Genomic DNA, 16,378 nt, shown 5'->3' on the forward strand with positions numbered 1-16,378 from the left:
GGATCAAACCCATTGAGTACTGCATTAATGCTGCTTCAGTGCATTGCTGTAAAGTGGAGTGGATACATCACAGGAAACCCAGATAGGTAAGAGTGAGAACAGAAGTAAGAGAGAGTTAGCGAGGTAGTTTAAAGTCCTGCCTGAAGCATATTCTTTGCATCATGTCATGTGACTAACTAAAACCGTTGCATAAATGGACAGGCTGCCACGTTAATCTAAATCTGAAGTCTACAGAAAGTTTTCTGTAGACTTCAGGGGCATAAAAAAAATGACTGTAGGACTGCTAGCTTGCAGACCTACAGTACTGGCCCCCTAATTTTACCAACTTGCTACAGAAATTGCATGCGATATCACCTGTCTTCATCACAAAAAAATCTCTCAGTGCCAAAAGAAAGCTGGTGCAGCTTTAATGGTCACACAGTCATGTTGCGTCTGTGTAACCTTCTGTAAAAGTCATTATTTGACAATGATCTTATTTTACTGGTCAACTCTGAATGAATCTGTTATTTAGAGTGCAGAGACACTTCAATATAAATCCAGTTCAGGACAGAGAGGGATTACAACAGGGAGGACAGGAAAGAGGCTGGAGAGGAGTGTGAGGGAGAGAAAGTGAAGAGAACTTCCAGGCAGCTTAAAAGATTGCACCGCTATGAAATGGTGAGGAATCATCATGTCAAAAAGTTCCATTCACAAACATTCCAACTCTCAAGAGAGAGTTAGCAAGGTAGTTTAAAGTCCTGCCTGCAGCATATTCTTTGCATCATGTCATGTGACTAACTAAAACCGTTGCATAAATGGACAGGCTGCCACGTTAATCTAAATCTGAAGTCTACAGAAAGTTTTCTGTAGACTTCAGGGGCATAAAAAAAATGACTGTAGGACTGCTAGCTTGCAGACCTACAGTACTGGCCCCCTAATTTTACCAACTTGCTACAGAAATTGCATGCGATATCACCTATCTTCATCACAAAAAAATCTCTCAGTGCCAAAAGAAAGCTGGTGCAGCTTTAATGGTCACACAGTCATGTTGCGTCTGTGTAACCTTCTGTAAAAGTCATTATTTGACAATGATCTTATTTTACTGGTCAACTCTGAATGAATCTGTTATTTAGAGTGCAGAGACACTTCAATATAAATCCAGTTCAGGACAGAGAGGGATTACAACAGGGAGGACAGGAAAGAGGCTGGAGAGGAGTGTGAGGGAGAGAAAGTGAAGAGAACTTCCAGGCAGCTTAAAAGATTGCACCGCTATGAAATGGTGAGGAATCATCATGTCAAAAAGTTCCATTCACAAACATTCCAATAGTTTTTTATTGTTGTTGCTATGACCTAAAATGGAGAGACGTACTGTAAATCAAACACAAATATTGAGGGACGGCAAACAGCAGAGATGCTACTGGGAATCAATCAATTTATAATATGTTCTGGTCTTGGTCTTCCAGGACACTGTTAAAAAGGAGATGCAATATCTTGAGGAGTAATTCCAGTAATTCCATTAAAAGCCATTGTCAAAAAGTGTTGACAGTAAATGGTGGACTGCAGTTTCGAACTTCGGTTCTAGTAATCCATTTCAGTCTAGAACTTTGTTCCAACCAGTTGCCCAGATGCACTGCTTTCCAAAATGTAGAAGGAGAAGAAGAGGAAGACAGAGAGAGAGAAAGAGAGACAGAAGATGAGGGGAGAAAAAGGGAGTTGGGAAGTAAAAGGCAAAGGGGGAGGGAGGAGAAAAAAAAAGAGGTTATTGAGCACTCAGCAGATGGCAGAGGCAAAGACTCTATTGATCAAGCCCTTTGCTCAGTAAATAAAACAAGTTATTTACAGCTGGAGGAGCAGCCTCCCACCCAGCACAGCCCAGCAACCAACTCTGTGGAGTAGTGGTTAGGGCTCTGGACTCTTGACCGGAGGGTTGTGGGTTCAATCCCCAGTGGGGGACACTGCTGTTGTACCCTTGAGCAAGGTAACTTTACCTAGATTGCTCCAGTAAAAACCCAACTGTATAAATGGGTAATTGTATGTAAAAATAATGTGATATCTTGTAACAATTGTAAGTCGCCCTGAATAAGGGTGTCTGCTAAGAAATAAATAAAAATAAAAATAAATAATAATAACTCCCACAGCGCAGCAACACTGGGACACATTATTTACAAAGAGCATCCCACCATGCTGTCTGTATGGGTGTATACCACTTTGTGTGTGTCTGCAAGTGTCAATATGTCTATTTGTACAAGTGTGTGTAGAAAAGAACGCAAGGTATGGTACATGTTTGTGTGAGCTTGTGTGCTACTCCTCCAGATCCTTGAAGATTTCTCTTTGATAGAAACCAATGAAAACACACACACACACACACCACTGTTTGCTTCCAATGATTTTAGTAATGAAAAGCTTAATTTTCTGGAAACGTGGGTGTGCTTCTCAGTATACTTGCACAAACATGCAAGTGTGGGTGAAGTTTTGTCAAAGTAGACCAAATCCTCACACTGCAGTATTGAACTCATGAGCATGGACCAGACAATGTGAAAACCCATGGTCCGCCAGACAGTGAAATACAGCAGATGCCTCTCTTCTGCATGGATTAAAAAGCTGGGAGAAACACTTCCCTTATTTCACAAAGTCAATCTGATCTAATCTGCTTTTTGCAACGTCAATAAAACACTCAAAAAACACATATAAACAGGTACAGTAATCCATCGTGTATCCGTCCGTCACTAACGTTGCTCTTCAGCAACATTAGTTTATTATTGAACAGAGGAAATTAGTTCAGAGATTGGAGATCCCACCAACGTTTCCGTTCACTGTGTTGTATGTGCTCCGTGCGCTACCATAGCTGGTAGTGTCACGTGAGCTGTTCAGTGTGACTTGATATGTACATAAATCGCCTGCGGGGCTTATCAACTTCATCCTCCGTCTCGATCTCCTGCCCGTCACTCAGCGGTGAATGCACGCACCCACACGGCAGACGGCTACCCTGTCACAAGCATTAATACCCTGTATCTTTCTAAACAAGGGATTTTGGGGAGCTTTCTAATAAAAGCTGAATCTCAAAACAATAACTGTGTGACTATAGTATTTGTTACAGCTGTGTATAATGGTATTTAAAACAGGATTCATTCATCCGACTTTTTACATATCCGCCCTTACTCTGGTCCCAACGCAGTCGGATATGCGACGGATTACTGTATTTATAATGTTTGCTGTTCTCATACAACATGGACAATATTACACTACATAAACTAGTTAAACTTAGCCTAGCTTTGTGATTTATCAATAAAAACAGAATATGAAAAACATACAGCACAGATGAGACATGTGGGGATGATAAAGCACACATGCTGATCAGACAAGCAGACTGAAGGACAGCACAGAGTCCAAGCAAAGCTGCAGGAGCACAGCCAGCCTGCCTCGAGATGCTGTGATCAGCTACTTGGCAAACAAGCCCCGCAGTTTCCATCCTGATGGTAACTCCACACTCCTGCACAGCTGAGGATGCCCAGTGCCTTGTTCAAGATTTACCAGCGGAGCAACAGGAGCAAGGAGAGAGTGTTAGGAAAGAGAAAATGAATCTGAAATGCAATACGTTTACATTTAAATAGTCTATTTCCAGCACACACCAAGGCATTGTTCAAACCTCACTGTCAATAACAATTATTAGTGCAAAAAAAAAATCCTTCACTATGCCTTCAAAGATGTCTACTGCTTTGGCTTCTCTGGTGTCACCAGTATCATGTCCCACAGCCGCAGAGCGAGGAGAGTACAGTCAAAGACCTCATACCATACTATCAAAGACAGGGTGATAGACGATAAAAAGTTACACATAAATGTAGGACGCCAGGGAATCTGATCTGTTGCTTTCTTACCTTAATAATTCCCTGCCCTGAATAGCAGTTCTTCTTTCCAGGCTCTCCCAGCAATAGCAGGTGCTCGGCAAGGGAGTCCCGTTTAGGATGAATTCACAGCACGCTGAGAGACAGGATCCCACCCCCTGAACCCCCCTTCCTCCCAGCACAAAGTCAGTGCCTCCCAGCCCCTGACCCATAAACCAACTCCACACTGGGGCAATAAAGTCTTTGACAAGAACATCTGCTCAGGAGGCTTCATTCCCAGCCTGTATCTGCAGAGCACTTTCTCTGCCTACATCCACTGACTATTGGCTGGCTTGTTCACTGGCTCCGTAAAGGCTGCCAACATCACTAAATTAACCGACAACCAGCAATAAAGTACATGTAGCTTATTGTTCTTTAACCGGTCAGAATGTAACCCCTTTCACTCGTTGGGTGAAAAGAAATGCCAATAAAATGAACGACACAACCATGATGTACTAGAGTATAGAAATCATGAAAATAAATGCACATTGCTGTAATTTTCCATTGCCAAAACAACCCCCCTTCTACACACGAGGAGAGCTAATTGTGGTTAAGGAGAGAATGATCAAATATGTAAAAAAGATCTGCAACCTTGAGTTCAACAATCAGCTAATTAACAAGAAAGCTAATTGCATGCCACGTGTGCCAGTGGATCAGAGCAGCAATTGTGTCTGATGGAAAGAGAGCATTAGTATGCACAGAGCCCCCTGTAGATGTAATTTGTGAATATGGAATTACAGTACCAGCTTGTGCATTCTTTTTCTTAGCACAGCTGTCATTGATGAGGAGGAGGGCATTTAAAACAGCAGTAAAAAGCCTGACTTCAGTTAAAGGAGAAAAACAATACCAATCACGATAGTATTTGATGTCATTCAGCGGGTAAAGCTGGACTTGTTACCAAATGATCGCCTTCGTTCCTTCATCTCTGACAGGTGGTGGAGTCTTCCTCAGAGCCTTATCTAATATAGCCACCTTCTCCTCTCTTTCACACATGAATACTTTATTATAGATAGTGGAGTTCACAAACACACTCATGCACACACCAGACATGCATTAAAAAAAAAAAAAAAAAAAAAAAAAGTCTCTTTGTTGTAGGAGGAAGTCTGGGAACTGGGCAGAATAAACAGGCATCCTGAGCAGTGATCGGAGTCTCTCATCAAACATTAAAAATGCCTCGGCATTGAAGGGTCTCTAATTACTATTCATCGAATTACAATTCCCCAATCCTGTGCATGCCAGCCTGCTCCCCATGCCACACTGGGAGCGATTCCCCTTCATCCTAGACTCTCGCTAGTCACTACCTGAGCAAAATACACAACTTAGAACACATATGAATACCGTATTGCACGGTTTCCACTGGCTAAACCACCTAGAGTATCAGTTTTCACTGATATTGCCGTTGCCGGACACTAGAGTATGTAGATATCGACCAAGCAATGCATCAGTTGAGTTCAGTTACTGCATACCAATTTCTAGGCTTGAACAATGGAGTTTTACTAGAAGTTCTGTGTCTCTCAAAGGAAACTTTGAGAGACACCTCCAGAGGTGCTTGACTTGTCCTAACAGCAATCGATAGTGTCAGGTACCCAGCATGGGGTTAGGGTTAGGGTTAGGGCATGCATATTGTCACTCTGACAAAGATATATTTATAAATGATCCATCTTAAAGAATAACCACGAATACTTTCCTCCTAAAAGTTTAACCGATGGAAACCCACCGTTTCACTTCCGCGCACCCTGATGCCGTTTCAAAGACACTGCGGTCGTGGGGAGAGAATGGAAGCGATCGATTTCAGTTATTTCTGCACTTGATGATACTGATACAGATCTGCTGTTACAGCACGCATGCTTGCGGTCTGTGCTCTAACGCTGAAGCAGGGAGGTGAAGATACAGTGCTTATTCAAGCTGACAGGAGGTACCAAATGGGACTGATACTGAACACTCAGCACTCTAGTTCAGCACAATGCTGATCCACACACAGTGCAACTACTGTAACTGAATGAAATTTGTTCTTGCATATTAAAACTATTACTGACAGAAAAAAAAGCCACAGCAGTCGGCGTCTCATCTGCAGTAGTTATGGATGGGTGATTTCACTAAGGCATGCTGGTTTTTTGTTCTTCAGTTTACCATGATGTCCTTTTTACAATCATACAGGATTTGCATTCTAGGAGGTATCAATTCTTCAGGTTTTGCATTGTGGACTTGAAAATAATGCAATTTTATTCACTTTTTTTTTTTCATATCCTACGTTTCTGTTTTTCGCATGAAATGTAACCTAAATATCCTTATTTATACTAATAAATCCACTTAAAGAAAATAAACTTCAGTTAATAATTCATTCATTTTAGTGCAATACGAGGCGTCCTGTTTAATGTACTACAGTACCAATATCGTTTCCACTGTCACTCAGACCGTTCACAGCGGCCAGGTACAGGAAAGCCAGGGAAATCATTTTTGCACTGATTTTCACCCGATAAATTCCCTTGAAAACAAAAAAGCTAGGTTTTGCAGATCTGCTATTTAAGTGGCTGACAGCACACACATCACAGCAAACAACTAGACATTGCAGATCATTTGGCACACGTACAGTATTATCAAAACTTGAGAGCGCGACCCCAGCACCCTGACCTGATTTCCTTACTCCCTAAAGACTGCAGCTGATAATGATTAATTTCCCCAAGCATGTCAGCCTGCCAGTGTGATTCAGGAGATAATGTATCTCAATTGAATAATATTCATGCAACAGTCATTTCCTGTTCTAAACTTGAGAGTCGCCTTCAGGGTAAACTACACAGTCTGCTTACAGTATAATCTCAATGCCATTATGGGGGAAAGAAAAACACTTTCTTATCCTGTCTATGGATCTCTTTAACTGAGACACAGAAGGAAGGTCGGAAAGCATTTGGCCAGAATTCACTGTCACGGACAGAGGTGTCCCTTCTCGTATCCTGAGGATTCAACAGTTTGTTACAGTGTATACCTGGTCCCTTAAAAACACACTCTAACTAGCGTATGCCATCACTACACAGAGCTTGGCGCTGAAGGCGGATGCAGGGGACTTTGCAGATTGATTCCGGGTTTCATCATTAGGAATCTACTGCAGAAAAAACGGATCCCCAAGAGATTTCCAGCCATCCTTGGGCATGTGACATTTTGATGCAGTTGTGCACATGTAGCACCGCCCAAAGCATGCACATGAAAGCTCAGCAGAGGTTTATTTACATTGAACCTTGGATCTGTAGAGTACGGGACAGGTAGTCAAAGTTGTACAAAATAGTTGGCGTTTAACGAGTTAACAGAACTGGGTAAGTGACCACAGAGGCTCTAAAGAACTCATGCAGACAAATGGATAAGAGTTTAACTGCTGGCTTCAGCTTAATGCATGGCAGCCTGGGCTGGCAGGCACTAGCAGGGTATTAGAGTAGCTACTCATTCACCATGGACAATTTAGCTCAACAATTCCGGACTCTTCATTACAGAGGAAAAGCCTTTGGAGAAGATGGGGCATTCCATTAGTTAGAATTTATGGTCACATCCCTGCCAAGCAAAACCTCAATGAGCCCACTGTACAACCCTGCTGGCTAACCGATATGTTTCTCTATGGTAAACCATCATTGAAAACTAAACAGACGATACAGTATACTTGTCCTGTGTTTGTTCAATGCAATACTCCCGCAGCCCCATACCCTCCACAAGAGCCCTGGCCCTCTAGCCCTCCTGCTATGCCAAGGCTCCTCTCAGCTCAATGTGCAATACATTGTGATGATCTCAAAAGACTTATGTGCTGTGATCTCACCAGGGTGTTGGACCACTGTTTTTTATCTGCTTCTACACTACAGTATCTTAGAAGAGAATCGAAACCCTTACAAACTTAGCATAATGATCTGGGCAGCAGTGTGGAGTAGTGGTTAGGGCTCTGGACCGGAGGGTTGTGGGTTCAATCCCAGGTGGGGGACACTGCTGCTGTACCCTTGAGCAAGGTACTTTACCTAGATTGCTCCATTAAAAACCCAACTGTATAAATGGGTAATTGTATGTAAAAATAATGTGATATCTTGTAACAATTGTAAGTAGCCCTGGATAAGGGCGTCTGCCAAGAAATAAAAATAACAAGAACCACAATGAGCACTAAACAAATTACTGACTGTCACTAAACCAGATCTCAGCAAGACTATATTGTACTTTCTGACAAGTCTGCTGAACCGTTCTGTACATCATTATGTTTATTATTATTAGTAGTAGCAATATGAATGAACTGTAACGATTTGTAAATCTCAGGGGACACTTAAATGACTGCCAGGAGGTCCTATCGTAGTCCTTTATCCCGCCCACTTAATGTGCAACCACAAGACCCCTACAGTATTCATATGCAGTATACTTTTGCAATTAAATCAAAAACTGTTTTAGCATCTGTTCTTTTGCTATGGATGTGGCAATACACCCACTCACACCAGGGACCCCTTTATATTATCATTCATACTGTACACACTATACAGCATTGCTGCTGCTGTTATACTCATTCTGTGGTGTCTTGCTCTGACTACAGTATGCTTCCCAGGCTTTGGGAGTCTGGTCTGGCAGGTACTGGACCCTTCCACCCTCCTCAGCTTTCCAGCAGTCTCTTGCTGTGATTTAGTCTTCCGTGTTGAGGATCTGGTTATTGATGCCACGTTACCCAGTGCTGTGCATCTGTTTCCTGCACTGCACAGCTAGTAGTACCTGAATACCAGAATAGCGGCTTCAGTTCCAGTCTCAAGCAATACTGGGTGTTTTATTAGCGTTGACAGTGTGGGTGAGTCGTGCTCTCTTTCCAGCTGACCTACAGACAGGAAGGTAACATGTAAGCATGGCAAATATTAACATTGTAATGCCCAAGTTGTATTCTGAATGGAGAAAAGCTATTATATTTATGCAACTATAATAACTGCATATGAAATGTTTAGCTTTTGAGGTTGGCCTGTAAATGCGCCCTGTTAGAGGGGTGCGAGGTATTTTATCACATGTGGTCCATACACAGAGGCATTACAGGAGGCTGTGTGGTCCAGTGGTTAAAGAAAAGGGCTTGTAACCAGGAGGTCCCCAGTTCAAATCCCACCTCAGCCACTGACTCATTGTGTGACCCTGAGCAAGTCACTTAACCTCCTTGTGCTCCGTCTTTCGGGTGAGACATAGTTGTAAGTGACGCTGCAGCTGATGCATAGTTCACACACCCTAGTCTCTGTAAGTCGTCTTGGATAAAGGCGTCTGCTAAATAAACAAATAATAATACAGGGGTGCTTCATGTTTCATTTAGGTTTCTCAAATTACTTGTAAGAATGACGCAAGCAGATGTATCCTGGAAAACATGGTTTAATATGACTGTACTATCTGGCATTTGGAAAGTTCTCATCTGATTCTGTTGTAACAAGGAGTATCGAATTAAGATTTTTATACAAAAGACCTTGGCAGGTTTTAAACACCAAGGCTAAGCAGTGTTCATATCATCTGTACTGTCCAAAGCTGACCCAGTTTATTCACAATGGGTGCAGTGGCTTATACTGCAGTAGCTAGCTGCCCATTACACTTGTCCAAGAAAGAATGTTCTGCATACCAAATCCCCACAGTGAACTGCCACAACAAGAGAAGCTTTCAAGACCTCAAAGGTCTCTTCTTCAGGCGAAAGCTTTCCTACTTTCACCTGAAGAGACCTTTGAGGTCTCGAAAGCTGGTGATTAATTATTGTTTAGTTAGTCCAATAAAAGGTATCACATCTCCTTCTCTTTGTCTATCATCTCTGAATTAATACAGCTACCATTTCATCTATCAAAACAAAACACAAAGACTGCAGTGACAACCTGGTTTAATCTCTTCAAAAGCTTGCCAATTGAGTTGACACTTAACTAATCAGACATAGTCACTTAAGAAACTGCGGAACAGCACTACCACACAGGACCTGCACTCTGAAACACAGCTAATGCGATACAGTCAAGCCCTTGGGTTTTACAATGAGAACCACATGTACAGTGTATAATGCTGAGCATATGGATTCTACCGTTTCTGTATGGAAAAAGAACGCATGACTGGTACCCTTTTATACTGTATATAAAAATTGTGAAGGAATTCAAGTCCCTTGCAATTGCCTTTTCAAACAAAGAACCGCTAAGCAAGGTCAGCAAGGTTCACAAAAACATTTAGCATACTTTACACTGAATCCAAACTTAATGTCATTTTGGTAGCTGTCTTATTCTTCAAGCCAAGTAAGAGCTGTTCTAAAGTTATATTTTAAAGGTCTAAAAAAAGTCTGGGCTAGTCAATACAATTTAGACACCGCAAAACCCTACCATGGGCTAGGAGTAACCAATTACTACTGCATCAGATATCAGTTACCAGCACAAGCAAACACAATAATGTCAAGGTGAGTGAAAATTACAGTGGAGTAGAAGCGCTTATGATTCATTATCTCATTTCTTCTGTTTTTTTCATTCATCATCCTCCTTTTACAGCAGCTTGACTTTAAGGTCAAATGATAATTGTAATATATGTTTTAAATGTATCATTGACTGAGGCCTAGAGAGATGGAAATCAAACCAATTAATGCACTGCAGATGTAGAAAGCAGACTTCAATAACTGTGGAAAATTGCCCGGTTGCATTGATTTGCATTGCATTGCTTTTGTTTAAAATTACCTTCCAAGTTGAAGTTGCCTAAATGTTTTTTTTGTTTTGTTTTGTTTTGTTTTCCAATTGAATTCAGAAACTGAACCCTACCTTTCACAAGCATCTTTTTCTTGCCAATTTGTTTCGATTAACAGAAGACTATCCAGAGAGAAGACTAAGACAGGATAAAGGAAAGAAAAGTGAAACACAAATATTTCTGCATTTAATTCAAATGCAATTGTTACCGTATGTTTTAAGAGACTTCTGGTTTCCAGTTTCCCCAAGTATTTTTCATGTGGTTTGGGGGGGGAGGGGGGGGGGGGGGATAATTAATAATACTTCAGTAGCAGGTGTCATTCTATATGCTGAATCATGTTTCACTAGTGCAACCTTTAAAATGTAACATAGTCTTATTTAAAAAGAAGCTGTGGGTGGGAAACAGCAGGCCAATCCACTTGGATCTCAGGCATTTCCCCTCTGAAGGCCTTGGTTAAATACAGTGTACAGTTTGCCCCAAGCTGACGTCACAAACCACAAAACAATTAGGCACAATTAGGCAGTCTATGCTTTCATACATTCAGGGTGTGTATGCTTCATAAATGTTTAACTTGAATGCAACTCGTATGCCAACTTTGTTTGCAATAGGGCTGTAGCCAAACGGTTTTGAAGAAACCACACATGAAGCCTGTATACTGTCGGCTGCCACTGTGCAAGCAAATTCTCTTTCATCATAATTGACTTTCTACTCTGATGTAGCCACCCAGGCTTCATGCGTTCTATTACAAATTTGAATGCGAACATTTTTTTTTTTTTTTTAATATAATAATTAAACCCATTTTATTTTTTTTTCCACGTGCTCAGCAAGTGGTTCTTGAGATGTAGGCGTTGTCATTGTAACTGCATGAAACAAAAATCCAAAGTTGGATATAATTAGAAATGAGACACTGCCTCAGCGCCACATGAAGCTTTGCATATATTTTTATTAGCTAAAAGTGAGTTAGCTTGCAAGGAAATTGAATGAAAAAGTCATTGCTGTTTAGAGGGTTTAGGCCAGTCCTGTATTAATGCCTATGTGTGTTTAGCTTCCTTTATCTGCACTAGCTAGTGTCCCACAATGTTGTTTATTATAAACTAAACTTATTTAGTTTATAAAAGTCTTTTAAGCTAACTTAAAATGTATAAAAGACAAATCTGTGAGTGATGATGTGGGCATTTCATCTGTGCGTGGTCCTGACTGCTCTATGACCAAAATCTGAAAGAAAAATAAAACTTTCTGACCCCGCCTACTGGGAAATCGGATTGGATAAACAGCTTCACAAACATTCCAAGCTTTTCCTGCCTATTGGCTGACCGAGCCATCCATCTCCTGTCAAGTTTGGTTCCAACGCAACCTACCTGAAACTTCTGACAGCACAGGCATATAAACAATACGCTATAAAACCCAGTTTCCTGTTTAAAAGTCCATGCAATTGCACATGCATAAGAAGCAGCACAACGCCAAGGGCAATAACACCGCTTATTGGATTAGTTCGGGTAATTTCATTCACTGGCGTTTTTCGAAACTTGTACAGCTACCACTCAAACAAACCTTAACGAAGGAAAGCGAGGAATTTGATTCAAAGAAAAACAAAATAATTTGTTTTCATTTTTTTTTTTGTAGAGTATTTAGAAAATACTATCTGCATGACAAAATATTTATGCCAGAACTTTATAGTACCAAAAAAAAATCAATTGCAAAAAAATATTTTGCGTCTTGCTGTACAGTACAAAAACGAAAAGCCAGACTTCCTACTGCTGCAATGAGAAATACACCGTGTTGAATCGTACTGCACCTTTTCCATAAATTACTCTGTTTTGTAAACTATTAAATATCTATTTAAACCGCGCATTAAAATAAGTAAGTGGCTATACTGACCTTGTGGCGGCCCCAGCAGTGTTCTGCGATATATGTAAATGTTTTAAATAACTTATTAGCAGATACAGTCGCTTTTCCTGTGCAGCTAGCAGGAATTTACTCAGGAGTCCTGGAGCAGACTCCAAGAGGAGGGGCACCGGATGAAGGCGGGGCCCCAGGAGAGAGCTGTGAAATTTACTAGCGAATCAGGACGCGGCTGTGCGAGAATATGGGCGGGTCCAAAAGCAGCGAGAGGGATTTTTTTTGCAGCAGCAGAGGCAGCAATTTCGTCCCACTGAGACAAAGAGCTGTGTTTTTCACAAGGTCAAACTAAATATTACAATATATTTGTGAGCGGAAAGCTCTGTATGTTTTGGCACCCTGGTAGACATGGCGATAATAGGGGCAGTGTGGGTGGTGGGTTACAGAGGGGGGTTGTCACCTTCCTGGATATGTGGGCAATTTTGTGTATATAGGGTCTGCTTCCCTGTAGACCTGTAAAAGTGGTGGGTCAAGATCTTTTTTTCTTTTCTTTTTAATCACATTGCATATTTTCTTACATATAATTACAGCAATATCATTGCCAGTGTGTTTGTCATACTGTACATATTGTAGCAATCTCGGTTACGCAGGCAGGCGCATCAAACAGGGCGAGGTAATCCACACACAGCCGGAGAGTTTTTATTTAAGTTACCTGGTCATGTTGTCGATGCTGAATCATTGGGATCTTTTAAGACCAGTTTTGAGTTCGACTAGCAACTAGACACCAGACAAGCATTGATGGGCCAAATGGTCTCCTCTTGTTTATAAATAGCACTTGTAGTCAACACATTCAGTCAACACATGGGACTTGTTGACTGCAGCAGACTCGCTATATCAAAAGAATGAAATAAGATGCAACCAAATAAGACTGATCCAAGCAGAAAACAGCAGGCCAGGCTTAAGATGAATGGTTTGAAGGAAGATTAAACTAATTGGTCTTGGACTGAACCTGAAGAACTGAGACCCAATCCGTGCCAAAAGCTTTGACCATGTTCCTCAAAGCCTGTCCGTCATTCCTGCCAACTGTAAATCAAACAGGCCCCGGAGCCGCTGAAAAGGGAGTTTAATTGGAAACAGGGAGTGCAAGGTCTTTGCCAGCGCTAGGATATTGGTTTAATTAGGACTGTTTGTATATGTATGAAACTCAGGGGACGTGCTGAGTCGTTTTAATGAGAGAAGACTTTGAAAGTCTGGTGTTCGGTTCGCGGTTAACTCCAAAACAAAATAAATCCTGAAAATGAAATTCCTTGAAATAAGCGTTTTCAGAAACAAAGGCGTGTTGATATAAATGATATTGTTGGCGAGGAGACGTAGGCCTGTTAAATAGTCCCTGTGCTGGAGGTTCATATAGTGGGTCTGTTAAATTGTGGCGGATCGTATTACTGACACCATTTAAATCTGTGTAGGCAGGGGACTTTGTGAAAAACACTGTTTCTAACAGTCTGTGTGAGTGTACAGTAAGTAAGTAAAAGGCTCCGGGTTAGCTCTGAGATATTATTCAACAACTTCTGCGCACAAACAGGTGGCTCAAGAAGCTTTAAACTCAGGTAATCTGCTGTGTGTGTCAGGACAAGTAATCCAGAGCTGTTTGTGTGGAGGGAGGGGTTCTGCCTGAACTGTGAATCCAGAGGAAGGACAACACAGCAGTGCTGATATCAGAACAAACAGAATTCACCCAAACGCTGATCCCATCATGTGAGGCATGCTTATATTCATCAGTGCATATATCATATTTACATACATGCATAGGAGGCTGTGTGGTCCAGTGGTTAAAGAAAAGGGCTTGTATCCAGGAGGTCTCCGGTTCAAATCCCACCTCAGCCACTGACACTGACCCTGAGCAAGTCACTTAACCTCCTTGTGCTCCGTCTTTCGGGTAAGACGTAATTGTAGGTGACTCTGCAGCTGATGCATAGTTCACACACCCTAGTCTCTGTAAGTCGCCTTGGATAAAGGCGTCTGCTAAATAAACAAATAATAAATAATAATGCCAACTGTCCCTATATGAGCAGCAGTGTAGAGTAGTGGTTAGGGCTCTGGACCGGAGGGTTGTGGGTTCAATCCCAGGTGGGGGACACTGCTGCTGTATCCTTGAGCAAGGCACTTTACCTAGATTGCTCCAGTAAAAACCCAACTGTATAAATGGGTAATTGTATGTAAAAAAATAATTTAATTGTATGTAAAAAAAATAACGTGATATCTTGTAACAACTGTAAGTCGCCCTGGATAAGGACGTCTGCTAAGAAATAAAAAAAATATATGGTTTAGGCAGTCCCGATTTCCTAGCAAATGTCCCGCGTCCCGATGCATAGGAAGAAAGTCTCGATATTTACACATAGAAAAAAATTCATTTATTCTGCACAGTAGTCAGTGCTGATCACTAACTTACCGGTATACAAAGGTTATACGCTTCATTGTGTCTATGTTTACTGTCATGCTGGTCGTGTCGTGTGGAGTTGAGGGGATATATGATAGTGTTTTTGCGTATAACACAGGAAATCAACCGCAACTCTCTCTGGAGGTATATAACCATCGCAACGTTTTGCAAAATGAAGACGCATTATTTGTGCTTGACGAGGCATAGCCCCAGCACCTCTTCAGCTATGAAAGTTAAAAATGTAATTAAAGTTTTGCTCTCAAATGCGTTTTCTTACAATTCTCAACACAGTTTTATCCATTCTGCAAGTCCTTGCGTGAGCGAAACCCACTGCCAGCGATATTTAATTACTTTACCATTCACGTGCCTAAAGATGAGCTGCGAAAGAAGAACTGTGACTCTATTGTCGTTTTTTTATACAGAAATGAAGTAGGCTTACTTGATTTGAAAAACGACTGTAAAAGATGATGACTCCAGTACTGCCAGATATCTGTGTCTTCATATCTGCGCTTGCGTGGTCACATTGTGCTTTATCACCCTTATCACATAAGTGTTAAAAACCAAACCAACCTACAGGCAGCAGTACAATAGCAAGCCTGATATTGATTAATAACATCAGTGTTCATTTTTACAGTTTTTCCGTCCCGTTCACCAAAACCACCCATGCTGTTCTGATGCAGTTTTGTTTGTTTGTTTCATTGATTCAATTTTACAGTTTTACAATTTTAGAAACAAGAAACATAATTGGGGTACCTATTCTTTTGAAATGAAACAGTGTCAGAATACGTTTTACGTTCGTTGTATTTACATTTGTATATCACAAACCGTGCAGATGGGGTCTGACTTTATTTTGTCTGATATTAAGCCTGGAAGGATTAATACAAACATCCGGATATTGTGATCCCAGGAAACCTTTTTTTTCATCCATCGATCTGCTTGTTTATCTGTCTGGCAAGGTACTTGCCTGTCTGTACAGTGTATCAATCCACCCCTGCCTCCTGTGTTTCTGTGATGTAGGAGTTTGTCTTTCATTTCTGTTTCTCGTCTGTTGTGTCTCCGTTCTGCATGTCCGGGAAGCTGTGTGTGTGTGTGTGTGTGTGTGTGTGTGATCTGTTAATAGTTCTAATATAATTAATCTTGTTTTATCTAGCGCTATTTTCTATCTGTAACTTTGTAGTACTGCTTCTAATAATTATATAGGGCTTTGGGGTATTTCTTTACTGGTGCAAAGTGCTTTATAAACTTCACGCTTCTGTGTTTGCTGCTGGATATGGCAGACCTTGTTAAAAGCACGGTGCAAGCTTGCAATACCTCCCTCCCGCCAGCAGATGGAAGCACAGCCCCAGGGTTTAATTTTCTTTCTTACATGGCCTGTACAGTATATTGTTTTGTTTTTTTTTTAGGTTTAGAACATCACATCCAATTTGTCCTTAATGTGTCCTAAAGGAAACTGTATTCCACACCCAAATATATATATATAGCCCTCGTAATGTCCAGGCATCTCAGGTCACTTCACATTTGAAATGAAACGATCACTAATGGGCCTGTGGTTATAATCGGTTCCTAC

General features: G+C 41.2%; 1 protein-coding gene across 2 annotated transcripts in view; it reads right to left on the bottom strand.

The window, feature by feature from the left end:
• Nucleotides 1-12,554, bottom strand: part of LOC117424100 (coiled-coil domain-containing protein 102A-like) — a 39,560-nt gene extending 27,006 nt beyond the window's left edge. Inside the window, exon 1 of one of the 2 annotated variants that reach the window (XM_034040183.3) lies at nt 12,414-12,554. The gene's annotated coding sequence lies outside the window, so the exon portion shown is untranslated. Of the gene's footprint in view, nt 1-10,609; nt 10,655-12,413 lie in introns of those variants that run through there. The other variant, XM_058992757.1, reaches the window with a different exon arrangement.
• Between the last annotated feature and the right edge of the window lie 3,824 nt (nt 12,555-16,378).

Source organism: Acipenser ruthenus, chromosome 19 (genome assembly GCF_902713425.1).
Source record: "Acipenser ruthenus chromosome 19, fAciRut3.2 maternal haplotype, whole genome shotgun sequence".
Taxonomy (NCBI): domain Eukaryota; kingdom Metazoa; phylum Chordata; class Actinopteri; order Acipenseriformes; family Acipenseridae; genus Acipenser; species Acipenser ruthenus.